General features: G+C 56.1%; 1 protein-coding gene and 1 non-coding gene across 4 annotated transcripts in view; both read right to left on the reverse strand.

Moving 5' to 3' along the window:
* Positions 1-13,562, reverse strand: part of TBC1D22A (TBC1 domain family member 22A) — a 255,450-nt gene that overhangs the window by 33,243 nt on the left and 208,645 nt on the right. The window lies entirely within an intron of this gene.
* LOC125131923 (U6 spliceosomal RNA) lies at positions 13,248-13,349 on the reverse strand. Its single transcript, XR_007136097.1, has one exon. It is a non-coding gene; the product is annotated as a U6 spliceosomal RNA (small nuclear RNA).

Genomic DNA, 13,562 nt, shown 5'->3' on the forward strand with positions numbered 1-13,562 from the left:
AATACCCTATGCTGTCACAAATGTGGAACCTGCAGTACGACACCAGTGAACCTGTCTGCAGAAGAGGACCAGACTCTCAGTCCTCATAGAGAGCAGATTTGTGGTTGTCAAGGGAGAGAGGAGTGGGGGGAGGGGTGGACTGGGGTTTGGGGTTGGCAGAGGCAAACTATTATCCACAGGCCGGATAAGCAACAAGGCCCCACTGTGCAGCACAGGGAACTAGATTCAGCATCTTGTGAAAAACCATGACGCAAAAGAACATGAAAATCCCCCCCCCCCCGCCGTGTGTGTAGAAACACACACACACACACACACACACACACGTATAACTGAATCACTCTGCTGTACGGAAAGTAACACTGCAAATCAACCAAATATTTCAATTTTTTTTTTAAAAAAAGGATGGAGTGGCCTGAGCACAGGGCGTGGGGGAGGGGCAGTGTGGAGGGTCCTGCCACAGTCTTAGCTTCCCCGGCGGCTGCCGTGATCCCGCACAGCTCCCTGCAGACCTCCCACTGTTCAAGATGCAGCCCAAATTTCCCCCAAGGCGGTCCGGGCCCCATCCCACGCAGCCCGCCCCTCCCCATGTGGCCCTGCCTCAGGTGACCGTCCGAGAGGGCCTGTCCCTGCTTCGGCCCGTGTGTACCAGAACCCAGGACCGCCACCTAGGAAACTCCCGTGTACACAGGCAGCTTCAGAAACCGGGCGTTTCTGCCTAGTCGACCTTGGCCAAGCCCGGGCTCTGCTCCATCATCCCAGCGCAGGCCAGGGAGACGTCCCATGGGCAGGGACCAGGCAGAGGCTGGAGGACGGGAGGCGGGGAAGGATGCCCGGGTGGGACAAGGGCTGAGCCCACCAGCGCAGGCAAGCAGCCCCGCCCGCGCCCGTTCCTCTGCGGTGATGGCCTCCCTGCGCTGCAGGGCCAGTCTCAGAGCAGACGCCCCAGCCCCTTAACCAGAGGGTCAGGGATATTTTCTTCAAGATCTGATGGGTGACGAATACGGTTCTGATTAATGCAACAGCAGACGCTTTGGCAAACCGTCCTTCAGATCATTTCCGTGTTACCCCGTCTTATTAATTAGGAAGACAGAATGGTGCTGACTGACACTCAATGACACCTGCCAGGGCCAGGCTGCATCACACGGCCAAGCGCTCCTGGGAGCCCCGGAAATTCCTGCTTTGTTTTCCGTGCCTTGGAAGCTTCTTTTAGGCAGATCCTGCAAGGCTCGCGTGTTGCCTGCCAGGAGCCCGAAGCTAATTCAGCTGGTGCTCAACTGCCAACCAGAGAGGGAGGGACGGGCCACACCTGGGGTGCAGGACCATGAAGTTGGCCTGTGGAGCCCAAGGAGCCAGGAGCGAGAACAAGCCCGAGGGGAGGTGCCCCCAGCTGGGCTGCGGCCCGCTCCTCGCTTCTGGTCCAGGAGCACCGCCCATACAGTGGGGGTCTTCTGGTCTCCAGCTCACCTGTCTCCAAGCCCCACCTCCCCTGGGGCCTGCATCTCCCACCCCACCCCCGCCCCAGGGCTCCAGCTCTGCCGCCCTCCCTACTGGGAGCCTGCGGTAGAAGGGCCCCCAGGTGCCAGCTCCTGGCACCGCTCCCTGGGAGCCAGGCAGAGGCCGGCCGGGGTCACACTTGGGAGCTGCGGCCTGCAGCAGGTAACCCAGCCGGCGACGAGCAGTGGCCCTGGCGCCGGGGTCTCCACCCGTAACCGCTGCGCCTGCTGTGCCACATTTCCGTGCTTTGCAAAAGCAGGGTGACGCCTTCCTGGTCCTGGTCCCGCTCACACAATCCCCCAGCTCCAATCCCCCCACCCAAGCCCCGCTCTGCCTCTAAACCAGCTGCCCCAGGCCGGGTCCCTTGCACCCCCTATGAACCCTCCAAGTCGCCCCCACATCGCCTCCACCTGGAAGCGAGCACACGAGCCCGACCGGCCATGCTCCCATGTGGCTGCTCCCCCGGCTGCCTTCGAAGCCCCCCCTTTCCTCCAGCCACACCGCCCGCCGGCGCAGACTAGGGGGCGACTCCTGGTCTCCCAGGGCGGGGATCCCCTCTCTGCAAGGTCATCTGGGCTGAGAGCCCAGGACAGCAGGAGTCTGGCCCGGAACAGCCCACCCTCTGGGACGAGACTGAGGAAGGACGTCAGGAAACCTCCCTTGGGGCCTCGGTCCCCGCGCACACCCGAGCGTCCAGCGCCGCCCCGCCGGAGTCAGAGCAAGGTGCACCCCAGCCCGCACATCCCAGAAGCGCCTGCCCCGTGCTCACAGGAGGCCCCGTCCAAGCTCCGGCACGGCTGTCTGCATGGACAGGCCGCATGAGCCCGTGGGTGTGTTTGCCCCGGATGAGGGCAGGCCCATCAGAAAGGTGGCAGACGTCAGGTGGGCCTCCCCGGGGGCTCCAGGCCGTGGCCCACAGGCCACACCTGCAGAGCGGGGGTGAGGCGGGCCGCGCTCCTGCCACCCAGCACCTGGGTGAGGAGTGGCTGATCCCTGAGCTGGCCCCACTCTGCACGCACCTGCTACCAGGGACATCAGGCCGACAGAACAGCCACAAGGGAGGTCAGGGCTGCGTGTGGCCAGGCTTCAGGCCAGCCCATCTCCCTCTGAAAAACAGGCCTGTTAGCAGAGTCTCCTCCAAAATGGTCACGGCCGGGACGCTGAGGCCCAGGAGTCCTGGAGGTCAAGGAGCAACGCCACTCCTAGAACTACGCCACTAAAACCATACATCACTCTAGCCGAGGACAAAACAACTCACGTAACATCCCAGATGCACTTGGAAATGACCAAGAAAAAGCCGCAAGCCCATTCCAGTTGGACTGACCCCGGGCTCCCGGGCCCTAGACTGTCCCTCATCCAGTCAGGGGTCCAGCAAACCAGGCGGCCCAAGAAGGCAGTGTGGTGACGGACACCCGTGTCACTGCAGGGACCCCCAGCACTGGGTGCCCCTCCCCGGGGGGTGGAGGCGCTGGAAGGACATCTGACAGGCCAGCAGCAGAGGCAGGGGTGGCAGGCTGGGCTGTGGGGAGCCCAGCCCAACCCCGCAGAGGTTTCGCTGGGTGGGGGGGCACCCGCATGCCTCCCACCACGTGGGCAGGACACCTGCGGAGGGACCTTCACCTTCTCTGAAGACGAACGAAAACCGAATAAACACCAGGTACAGCAGGTGACTGTGGCAGAAGGTTTCAAAACGAAAGATATCCATCGCCCTCCACTTTAATTTATACATTCAACGTATTTCTGTTTTCTTTTTGGCCGCACCCACGGCACGAGGAAGTTCCTGGGCCAGGGATGGAACTAGCGCCAGGGGTGACAAAGCTGGATCCTTAACCGTCTGAGCCACCAGGGAACTCCTAAATTCAAAGCACTTCTATTAAAAATGCCAGCCATATTTTTGTGGAACAGGAAGTGTTATTCTAAGGTTGATACTGAAGAGCAAAGACAGGACTAGCGAGACAGCCCCAGAACTGAAAAGATAAGGTGAAGATTACACCTGCTCTCAAGGTATTTTGAGAGGCTGATTGAGACCATGTGTGACCTGGGCCCAGGACAGGTAGGCCTGGGGGACAGAGACCCCAGACACATGCCCGTGGCTCATGTGGGCATTTGTCTTTGGCAGAAGTGCTCAGCAGAGCAGCTGGGGAAGGACGGACTGTTTGGTAAATGGCTCTGACATGACTGGCCACCCACATGGAAAAGGTGAAACCAGACCTGGCTCGTGCCGTACATAAGCCAAACGCAAGGTGGATCACACAGCAACGTGCAGCAGCAAAACCTCAGGAGCTTAAAGCAGCAGTTTTTAAAACCATCCGTCCATTTGACAACGCAAAAATTTAAAGCTGATGTGTGACAAAGGTGCTCTCATGAAAGTAAACGTCCAGGTCACAGGCCAGCAAAAGATCCGTGCCAAGAACGTACGACCGACACACCCAGAATGTGGGTGTGTGTGGGGGTAGATACAGATTTTTAAAATACCCCTAAGAATCGCTAAGAAAGAAACACACTATATAATTTCAAAAATGGGCCCACGGATGTGAACAGACCTTGAGGGGCCAGGAAAAACGGGAAAAGCTGCTCCCCCTGGTGCCCGGGGGTGTGCAGAGCAAGGCGGGGAGAAGTGAGACACAGGGGGCGGACGGCGGGTGGGCGAAGCCTAGAAATCCTGAGGACAGCGGAGTTTGGGGGGGATGCGACCCCAGGCAATTCTGCACGTGCTGGACGGGCAAGGCGGGGGTGCTGGGGGGATGCCACCGCTTCAGAAAGCACAGTCCTATCAAGACGTCTGAATCCTATGACCCAGAAAATTCCCTTTTTTGTTTCATTTTAGGGCCACACCCATGGCGTATGGAGCTTCCCAGGCTAGGGGTCAAATTCGAGCTGCAGCTGCCAGCCTACACCACAGCCATCGCCATGCAGGATCCCAGCCTCGTCTACGACCTATGCCACAGCTCACAGCAACACCCGATCCTTAACCCACCGAGCAAGACCAGGGATTGAACCTCCGTCTTTGTGGATGCTGGTCAGATTCGTGAACTGCTGAGCCACGACGGGAGCTCCGAAAATTCCTTTCTTAGAGCACCTCCTACGCCAGCATATAAGGAGATATGTACCAGGATGTTAGGCTGAGCCCTGCTGGTAACTTCAGAGAACTTAGAAACAGCCCAAATGTCTCCCAATGGGCATATGGGTAAGCGACAGCCTGTTCACGCAATGGGAAACCGTGAAGGGTGCAAACATGAGATACGGCGCATTCATCAACGTGAATGCGCACAAGGTACAAAGCTGAACAAAAGAGGCAAAATACTTAAGTGGTACATGCCGTTTACAAAAAGTTGCAGAACATTCATTCAGACCATACATCTTGATGGATATGCAGGTATGTGATGAAAACACTAACGCACGCTTAGTATTTAGAAAAACCAGGTTCAAGGCAGTGGTTTCCTCTGGAGGAGAAGGAAGGAAGCCGCAAGACACACATAAAATTTAATTTTTAAAGAAGTAGTAAATGATCTGAAACAAAAATCAAAAAAGAACTTTCGGATTTGACAGTGCTGGGCAGCAAGTACACAGGCCGGATTACTACCTACGTGTTTCTGGATATGTGAGACCTCAACATTTTTTTTTTTTTATTACAGTATAGTTGGTTTACAATGGTCTGTCAATTTCTGCTGTACAGCACAGTCACCTAGTAACACGTATATATAGATATTCCTTTTCTTACGCTCTCTTCCACCACGTTCTATCCCAAGAGAGTAGACTCGGTCCCCCGTGCTGCACAGCAGCACCTCACTGCTTCTCCATCTAAACGCAATAGTTTGCGAATCTGCGAACCCCAAACTCCCTGCCCGTCCCACTCCCTCCCCCTCCCGCTTGGCAACCGCAAGTCTGTTCTCCATGCCTGTGAGTCTGTTTCTGTTTTGTAGAGAGGTTCATCTGTGCCATATTTCATTTGTTTTGGTTTGTGTGTTTTGCTTTTTAGGGCCGCACCTGTGGCATATGGAGGTTCCCAGGCTAGGGGTCGAATCGGAGCTGTAGCTGCCGGCCTACACCACAGCCACAGCCACGCCAGATACCGAAGACTTTTTATAAGTAAAATAAACGAAAGCAAGTGGGGACTAATTTGAAGTGGTCTTTTCTAGGGTCACCAAGAGACCTACGTGGAGAGACCTCGAATCCCTGTGGCCTGGCCCAGCCTGGGGCATTCATGTGGCCCCAGCCTCCTTGCTGTCGCCCAGACTCTGGCCTCAGGTAGCCCCTGTCCTCGGATTGTGACCTCCACGGCCTCGGGCGACCCCAGCCCAGCTCTCCTGCCAGGGCCACGGGTGTGGGCATGGGGCCGCCCCCTACCTGCCCTCCATCTCCCCTCGGGCCTTTCCTCCGAGGCTCGCTCTTCCGTCCTTCAACAAGCAGGACGGCTGGCATGTCGGCACCCTTACAAAGAAGCCTTGACTTTCAAGAGGAGCTCAGAGGATGAGAACATGACACAGAAGCACTGTCCCTGGGGCTGCCCGGCCTCTCCCTGTCTCCCAGTTACTGGCTGGAGAAGGAAGATAAATCCAGCCACCTCCTAACATTGTGAGTTTTCTTTAAACTGTTGGGTTCTGCAGTGTTTCCAGTTTTGCAAATAAAATGACAAAGTGAACGTTCAAAATGACTACACGACCGACTAAATGCAAATTACGTATGACACACACTTTCCAAAGTGTAGGAAATAAGGCGAAGAAACAGTTTTCCTTGTATTTTTTATAATGGAGAAATTGTGATAAAAGGAACAATTTTTCACCTTTAATTGCATCATTAAACTTTCCTTATAATTTCTGGCAGTGAAATAAAACCGAATGGCCTTCTGGCACAGGAGATTCTCCTATGCGCACGTCTTTATGTAGATGGGTTTCCGAGGCCGTTCAAATGGCAGGAGCTGTTTCCTACGCTTTGTGCAGACCCGAGTGCACCAACCTCAGCTGTGCGGAAGCAAAACCCCTGCTATGCTTTCCCCTGAGACACTCATCCCCAGGTCACCCACCCGGAGTGCAGAGCGTGACCATCTGAGAACGCACCCCCGCGCCCTCGTGCTGGGACACGGGCTGGTGATGGAAACGTGGATCACATCTCGTTGTGCGGCCGGGTCCCGAGGCACAGACGAGCCTGGGGCACGTCCAGCCGGCCTGCGAGCGACGGGTCTGTTACCCCGACGCCCGTCTCTATCACCTCTGGCCACATGGTCCATGGCAGGTGTCTGTCCCTGTCTGAGCACATGCCGCAGGGCTAAACGACAAAGGTCACGGCCAGTCGAATTTAGTCTGGGAGTCGCTGGTCAGGTGCTCACCTCTGCAGGCTCCCGAGGGCTGGCCTGGGCAAGGCAGGGACCCGCAGACCCCTCCCAGCTCTGGGACTGGGGCTGCTGCTCTAACGCAGCGAGAACTTCCAACTGAAATGAATGTGACAAAGCCAGGAAAAACCACAAAATAATGAAAAATATTGCAATTTTTTTTTTCTTTTTAAAGCTGTACCTGCGACATATGGAGGTTCCCGGGCTAGGGGTTGAATCGGAGCTGTAGCTGCTGACTCACAGCACAGCTTCAGCAACGCCAGATCCAAGCCGCGTCTGTGACCTACACCACAGCTCACGGCAACGCCGGATCCTTAACCCACTGAGGGAGGCCTGGGATCGAACCCACAACCTCACTGTTCCTAGTCAGATTCATTTCCGCTGCACCACAACGGGAACTCCCAAATATTGCAATATTTTTAAAATCCCTGATAAATGTCCATTCCTTGGTTGATGATGTACCAGGGTTCACTGGAGAAACAGAACCAACAGGGTGTGGGTGTGTTGGGAGAACAGTGTACACACACACACACACACACACACACACACATTTGTATTTGTCTTTTTAAATGTATATATACACGTGTATGCATTATATACTATATATGCATATAATGTATATATTATATGCCATACAGTATATATTATATGTGTGTTATATACAGTTATATATACACATGATTGTAGAGCCTTAGAGAGTCCCAGATCTGCTGGGGAAGCCTGGCAGGCTGGAGACCCAGAGAAGAACAGGAGTGGCAGTTGAGGCGCAAAGGCCCTTTGGCAGCAGGACTGCTCTTTGCTCGGGGGAGGGTGGCCTTTGTTCCGTTTGGGCCTTCAACGGGTTATATGGGGCCCACCCTGTCGTGGAGGGCAAACTGCTTACCCAGAGTCCGCCAAGGCACTCTCACCCCAGAACATCGGCAACAAGCATCCAGCATAACGTGTGAGCTGACATCTGGGTACCACCCAGCCCGGTTGGCCCACAAAAGGCACCATCCCAGTCGACGCCCCCCAGGTCACTTTTGAAGGTGCTGTGTTCCTAGGTCCTTTTAAATGCCAGACGATTGGTTGAAAAAGCCAACGGATCAAGAGCAAAATCACCGGTGCCTGAGGCGTCACAAACTCCCAGGGCTCACAGAGCCCTAAGAGACGAGGCACACCAGTGAAAGCCAGGTAGGACCAAGCGAACGATGGCTCGGATGGACAGATGTGGGAAGGGCCTCGGGACAGAGGCACAGCTCCCCAGCGCAGGCACTCGGAGCAGACGGCAGGCCACTCAGCCCGCTGCAGCACAGGCCACCCGTCACCGCCAAGAGACCGCAGGGGAGGGGGGCACCCAGCCCAGGTTCACATTCACGTGTCCTGCTGCCTGTCCCCTTCATGAGTAGAAGCAGAGACATCCTGTTAATGCTGCTCTGTCACACCTTCATAGGTTACACAAGCTCTGGAGGGAGGGGTCCCTGACCTGAGCTGCCCGTTTAAACCCCGCGTGGCTGACGGCCGGGCGCCCCGTGGTCTAGGCGAGCACTCACGGGAGATCGGCTCCCCGTCCAACTGGATGTCTCTGCTGTTGCTTAAAGCTTGTCGAGGACACTCCCGGCAGACGGAAAGGTTCCCGCGGTGCGATTCCTTTTAGCAAGAAATGACACCACACCAGGTGACGACTCACGACTCCGCGTCTCTCTGGAGATGGAGCATATCAGCCAAAAGGGCAGAAAGGTCAAACGGTGTGCGCCCTCGAGCGGTTCTCCGGGAACACGCCGTTTCCGTGCACGGCCCTTCGAGGACGCGGTGGGGCTTCCCTTCGCGGGACAGGCAGCGTGCCCGTCCCCAAGCCCGGGTGGCACACCCAGCCGTCAGGTGCCCTGCCCCCCTTTGCTGCGGCTCCAGCCCCCGCCTATCTCCGGAGGCCCTGCCTCTGCCCCACCTCCCCTCGTCTGCGTCCTTCCCCGGCCGACTCTGGGGACCGCGCCACCTCCCTCCCGTGCCCTGTCCCCAGGACACAGCAGGACCTGCGTGTGCAGCCCGCTCCTCTGCTCACTCACCTCCTGGGGAACCCACGTCCCACAGGGAGATGGCCTCCCACTCCTGCACTTGTCCCCTAAGCGCAGACAGCGGCCCAGGGGGCCCCGGTCTCCCTGGGGAGGGCGGAGGGCAGCGGCCTGGTCCCAGTTGAGGGCCGGCACACAGCCCATCCCTGCCGCGTCTCACCATGAGCGCGTGTCTAGAACCTGCCAGAGATGCACAGACGGCTTAGCTCCAAACGGCCGTCCAACCCCTTAAATGGGATCCCCCCGTCACTCAGCCAGGGCAACGAGGAGGCGGGCGGGCCACGCACGCCCACGGTGGGGTGGCGTCGGAGACACCCGAGCCTGGCTGGCCCCCAGATGTCCCCGCTGATGCACGTGTCCTGCAGGCCAGCTCAGTGCCTGGAGCAGGAGATGGGCCTCGGGGCCTGTCCAGCAGATGCAGCCCAGATGGACCATCAGATGTCCGCTCTCCGCACGAGGCAGTCTCCTCCTCCTGGTCACGAGCCCGGGGCTCTTCATTCTCAACCAGCTTCTGAGATGAGGACTAACTAATGTCTAAGACCCCCTGGGGGGGCCTCTGGGTCCCCCATCCATCGATACCAGCAGGCTTTCAGAAATGGATCAGGAGGACGGCTGAGCGAAGGCTACACTCGAGTCCCAAGTTCAGGACTTAAGACGGCGCTTCCCAATGGCCAAACGCTCCCAGGCCGCCACCCCTGAGCCGATGCGTAAACCTGGCCCCTCGTAAATGAGGCTGTCACTATGACTGTCTTTGCTTTGAGACCAATTTGAACAACAAGAATCCACACTCACCTAGTGGCCATTCTCTAGGGAATTCCTAGATTTAGCAGAAAACACAACGGAGAAAAGAACTTCCGGAGTTCCCTGGCGGCCTAGCAGTTAAGGACCTGGTGTTGTCACCGCTGTGGCGCAGGTTTGATCCCCGGCCCATGAAGTTCTGTGTGCTGTTACCACGGCCAAACAAACAAACAAAAAAATTCCTGTGAGCCACCACAAGGGACATGACACAGGCACTGCAGCCGATGAGGAGATGAGAAAGGGGCTGACGTTCCAAGAGTCCCCTTGCCCGTCCAGCCGTCCAGCCCGTGACTCCAGGCCTGTTCCACATCCTCTCAGGCCCCACTCCTTCCACACCCCCACCCCGGGCCGGGCCTTCCGGGAGGGAGCACAGGCTGTGATCCGCAGAAACATTTTAAAAGACGACTTCAAACACTCCCCACGCTAGAAAGCTCAGAATAAAGAAGCCCATGCTCCCGGGGCCCGCAGGGATCACACGTGGCCAAACCCGTTTCATCTCCCCACCCGTCCCCGTGCCACCCACGTGCTGGGGGATGTTCTAGGGGAAGCCCGGACATCAGGAGCCACCCAGGAAGAGCTTGTTATCACTAAGGGCTATTTCTAGACGCCGCCTCAAAGGACCAGGATCACAGGGAAGAGCTTAGCACAACCCCTCGGGACGACGGGGCGGGTCTCTGGCAGGGTTCAGGACGCGCCACCCAGGGCCCGGCACGCGGCACAGTGAGGATCTGGGTGTCTGAGGAACGCCGGGGGCGGGCAGGACTGGGACTGGTGCCCGAAGCAGGTGCCAGCCCCTCCCCGGAGGAAAGGAGCACATCCGCAGAGGACAGACAGGACAGGAAGGTGACCCACAGCCCTCGCCAAGGCCCAGGTCACGCACCCACCTCCCCCGGGCCCTCGGCCACTCCCCACCCTCCTCCAGGCCGCGACAAGAGCCTGGGGGGTGTGTGTGTCTCTGGGCCTTCATTCCTTACAGGGACACGGAGCCGCCCCTCTCTTGTAACCAGGCCGCAGGGGCGCGGAAAAAGGCCTTTGCCCCGCCTGGTTCCCATCAGGCTCCAGAGAGCACACAGGTCCCCGTGACGGCGACGTCCCTGGCTCATTCAATCGCCCGGCTCCCCGCCCCTCTTCACTGAGGAAGGCGGGCCCCCTGTCCCACGGGCATCCGCGAGCAGGCCTGTCGCCGCTTCCCCAGATTCTCTGCGAGAAGCTGGGCCGGGGTCGCTGCGGGGCTTCTTTTCCGGGACTGATGGAGAAACGCCAACCAGGTTCACGTCAGGAGGCAGGCGGCACCCGGTCCCTCCTCCCCGACGCGTTGATGGATGAGCAGGTCCAGGTGCTGCCAGGCGGATCCATCCGTCATGAAGCTCCCTGCCAGCCGCCTCGGGGGGCCTTCAAACACTGGTGAGCATCCCTAAGCCCAGGGTCACCGGGAGACGGTGCCATTCCTTCCTTCCCTTTGCGTGGACAGCCACGGGTTTTCCGAAACTTCCGCGAAGCACGTGACGACCCAAAGAGCCAGGGCTCGTGCGGTTGTTCCTTTTCTTCAGCAGGTGATGCCCGGGAACCTTCAAAGGCAAGGCAGCGAGGGCTCCGATCAGGACTCGTGAGGACTTCACAGGCTGGCACCGACTGGGCGTGTTTGAATCCACTGCCACCGCAATCCTTCCTGACCCTCAGTCTTCCCATTTCTGACCCATTTACACGTCTTCTGACGTGACCCCAGGAGTCTCGGAGAGGCCCCCGCTCTCTCACGACAAGATGCTCCAGAAACTCCTTGAATTTCTCCACCCCACACCTGCGATGACACCTTTTCCTCGGGAGCGCTGCTCCTCTCAAGGAGACGCTGTGGATACCCCAGGGGGGCCGTTTCCACGGGGCTGATCCCTGGACCCAGTAATTTCCAGGGAGGGAGGTAGAAGGTGTGATTTTACTTGTTTTGAAGAGAAGAACGCACCACAGGCTCATATTGGTCTTTCTTCTCTTCCTTTTTGCTCTTTTTTGGCTGCGCCTGCGCATACAGAAGTTTCCGGGCCAAGGATCAAACTCGCACCACAGCAGTGACCGAGGCGGCTTCAGTGACAACGCCAGGTCCTTAACCCGCTGCACCACCAGGGAACTCCCACGCTGAGTCTTAATTCATATTAAGTTTATAGCATTTTTCCTCCTTCGATTTCCTGCTTCTCTTTTACATTAAAAATCTTGGGTCCTACGACATTACCATAATTGCGTATTTGCTTTACCCTGATGTATGTACATAAACAACAGCTGCGAGATAGCGCTGACATCGCTAATAACAACCTGATTACCGAGGAGCGATGTTTAATTCGGGGGCAATTCTTTTTGTGCCTGAGGCGTACGCCACGAGGGCGGTACATTCAAATGGCTTGAAAGCCCATTTGAAGGAACTTTGCTTCGTGCGATGAGGTCTCCGACTTGATACCCGGTTACGTTCATTTTGTATATTTCAATTTTGTTCTTGCTTTTTATGTGTGAGTGGCTGTGCCCATGAACGAAAGCTAAAAAAGGCAAGAACAAGGAATTCCCTGGCGGTGCAGGGGGTTGGGGATCCAGCGTTGTCACGGCCGAGGTGCAGGTTCAATCCCTGGCCCGGGGACGCACCCGTTGTGAGATGACCACAGGTGCACATCCAGATGCAAGAAACACCCCAAAGAGCTTCCTCGTCCCCGGTACCCAGCGAGGGGCCCCCCTCTAATGTGCAGGAAAAGGTATGGCACAGGCACTGTGGCGCCGGAAACCTGCCATCTGGGTGTGGACTTGGACTTCGCCGTGTATATGCCAAGCCAGGTTCCGGCAGCGCCCTCAGTGCCCACGCCCGAGGGTGTGGGACGCGCGTGGCTCCATGCACGTGCGTACAGATGTCAGTGTGCTTTCTTCTAGACAAAGTCTAGCTCTTCTCCCATCTCTGGATTCCTGGTGGATAAATACTGAATCGACCCTAAAAATTACACTGTTCAGATCCTTGGCTGATATTTTTTTTCTACTTGATACCTCAGACAGTGATAAGAGAGAATTAAAGCTCTCCATTACAAATGTAATCTTTCTATCAGACTCTGGCTCCATGTTTTCTTATCTCCGTGATTTAGGACATATATACTTAATAATGTCTGGCTCCAATAAAACGGCTGTCTTTAATTAACTCAATACAATTTCCGTTAGTCGTTTTAATCTTATCATTCCTATTTTGCTTCGGCTCGAGTTTGATCAGGAGAGCTTTGCCCAGCGTTTTATTTCGAATCCTTTTATGTCCCGAAAGGAGAAATAAGTGTGAGGAAGGGAAATTCAAGCAAAATCTGACAAACAGACCTTAAGATTACATGAATGAAACATGCATCCATCTGTGGGTATCTAAAACAGGATTTTCGGTGCTCAGTTTCACTTTTTGGAAAAACTTAATTCATGACCAACCAAAGATGTGTTATTTTGCTATTTTTATATTGTTTAATAAAATACTCAGTTAATACGAAATACCGATTTTGTTTTACTGAATTATAGTTGATTTACAATGCTGTGCTAATTTCTGCTGTGCAACAAAGTAATCCAGATATAACATAAAAAATATGGAACGCTTCCCAAATTTGCATGTCATCCTTGTGCAGGGGCCGTGCTCATCTCTGTATCATTCCAGTTTTAGTATCCGTGCTGCACCAAAACGCTTTTTAAATACACCAAAGTAGGAGTTCCCACTGTGGCTCAGCGGTAACAAATCCGACTAGGGTCCATGAGGATGTGGGTTCGATCCCTGGTCTTGCTCAGTGGGTTAAGGATCTGAGTTACTGTGGCCGTGGTGGAGGCCGGCAGCTGCAGCTCCGATTCGACCCCTAGCCTGGGCACCTCCACATGCCGCAGGTGCAGCCCTAAAAAAGACC

This window comes from Phacochoerus africanus, chromosome 7 (genome assembly GCF_016906955.1).
Source record: "Phacochoerus africanus isolate WHEZ1 chromosome 7, ROS_Pafr_v1, whole genome shotgun sequence".
Lineage (NCBI taxonomy): Eukaryota > Metazoa > Chordata > Mammalia > Artiodactyla > Suidae > Phacochoerus > Phacochoerus africanus.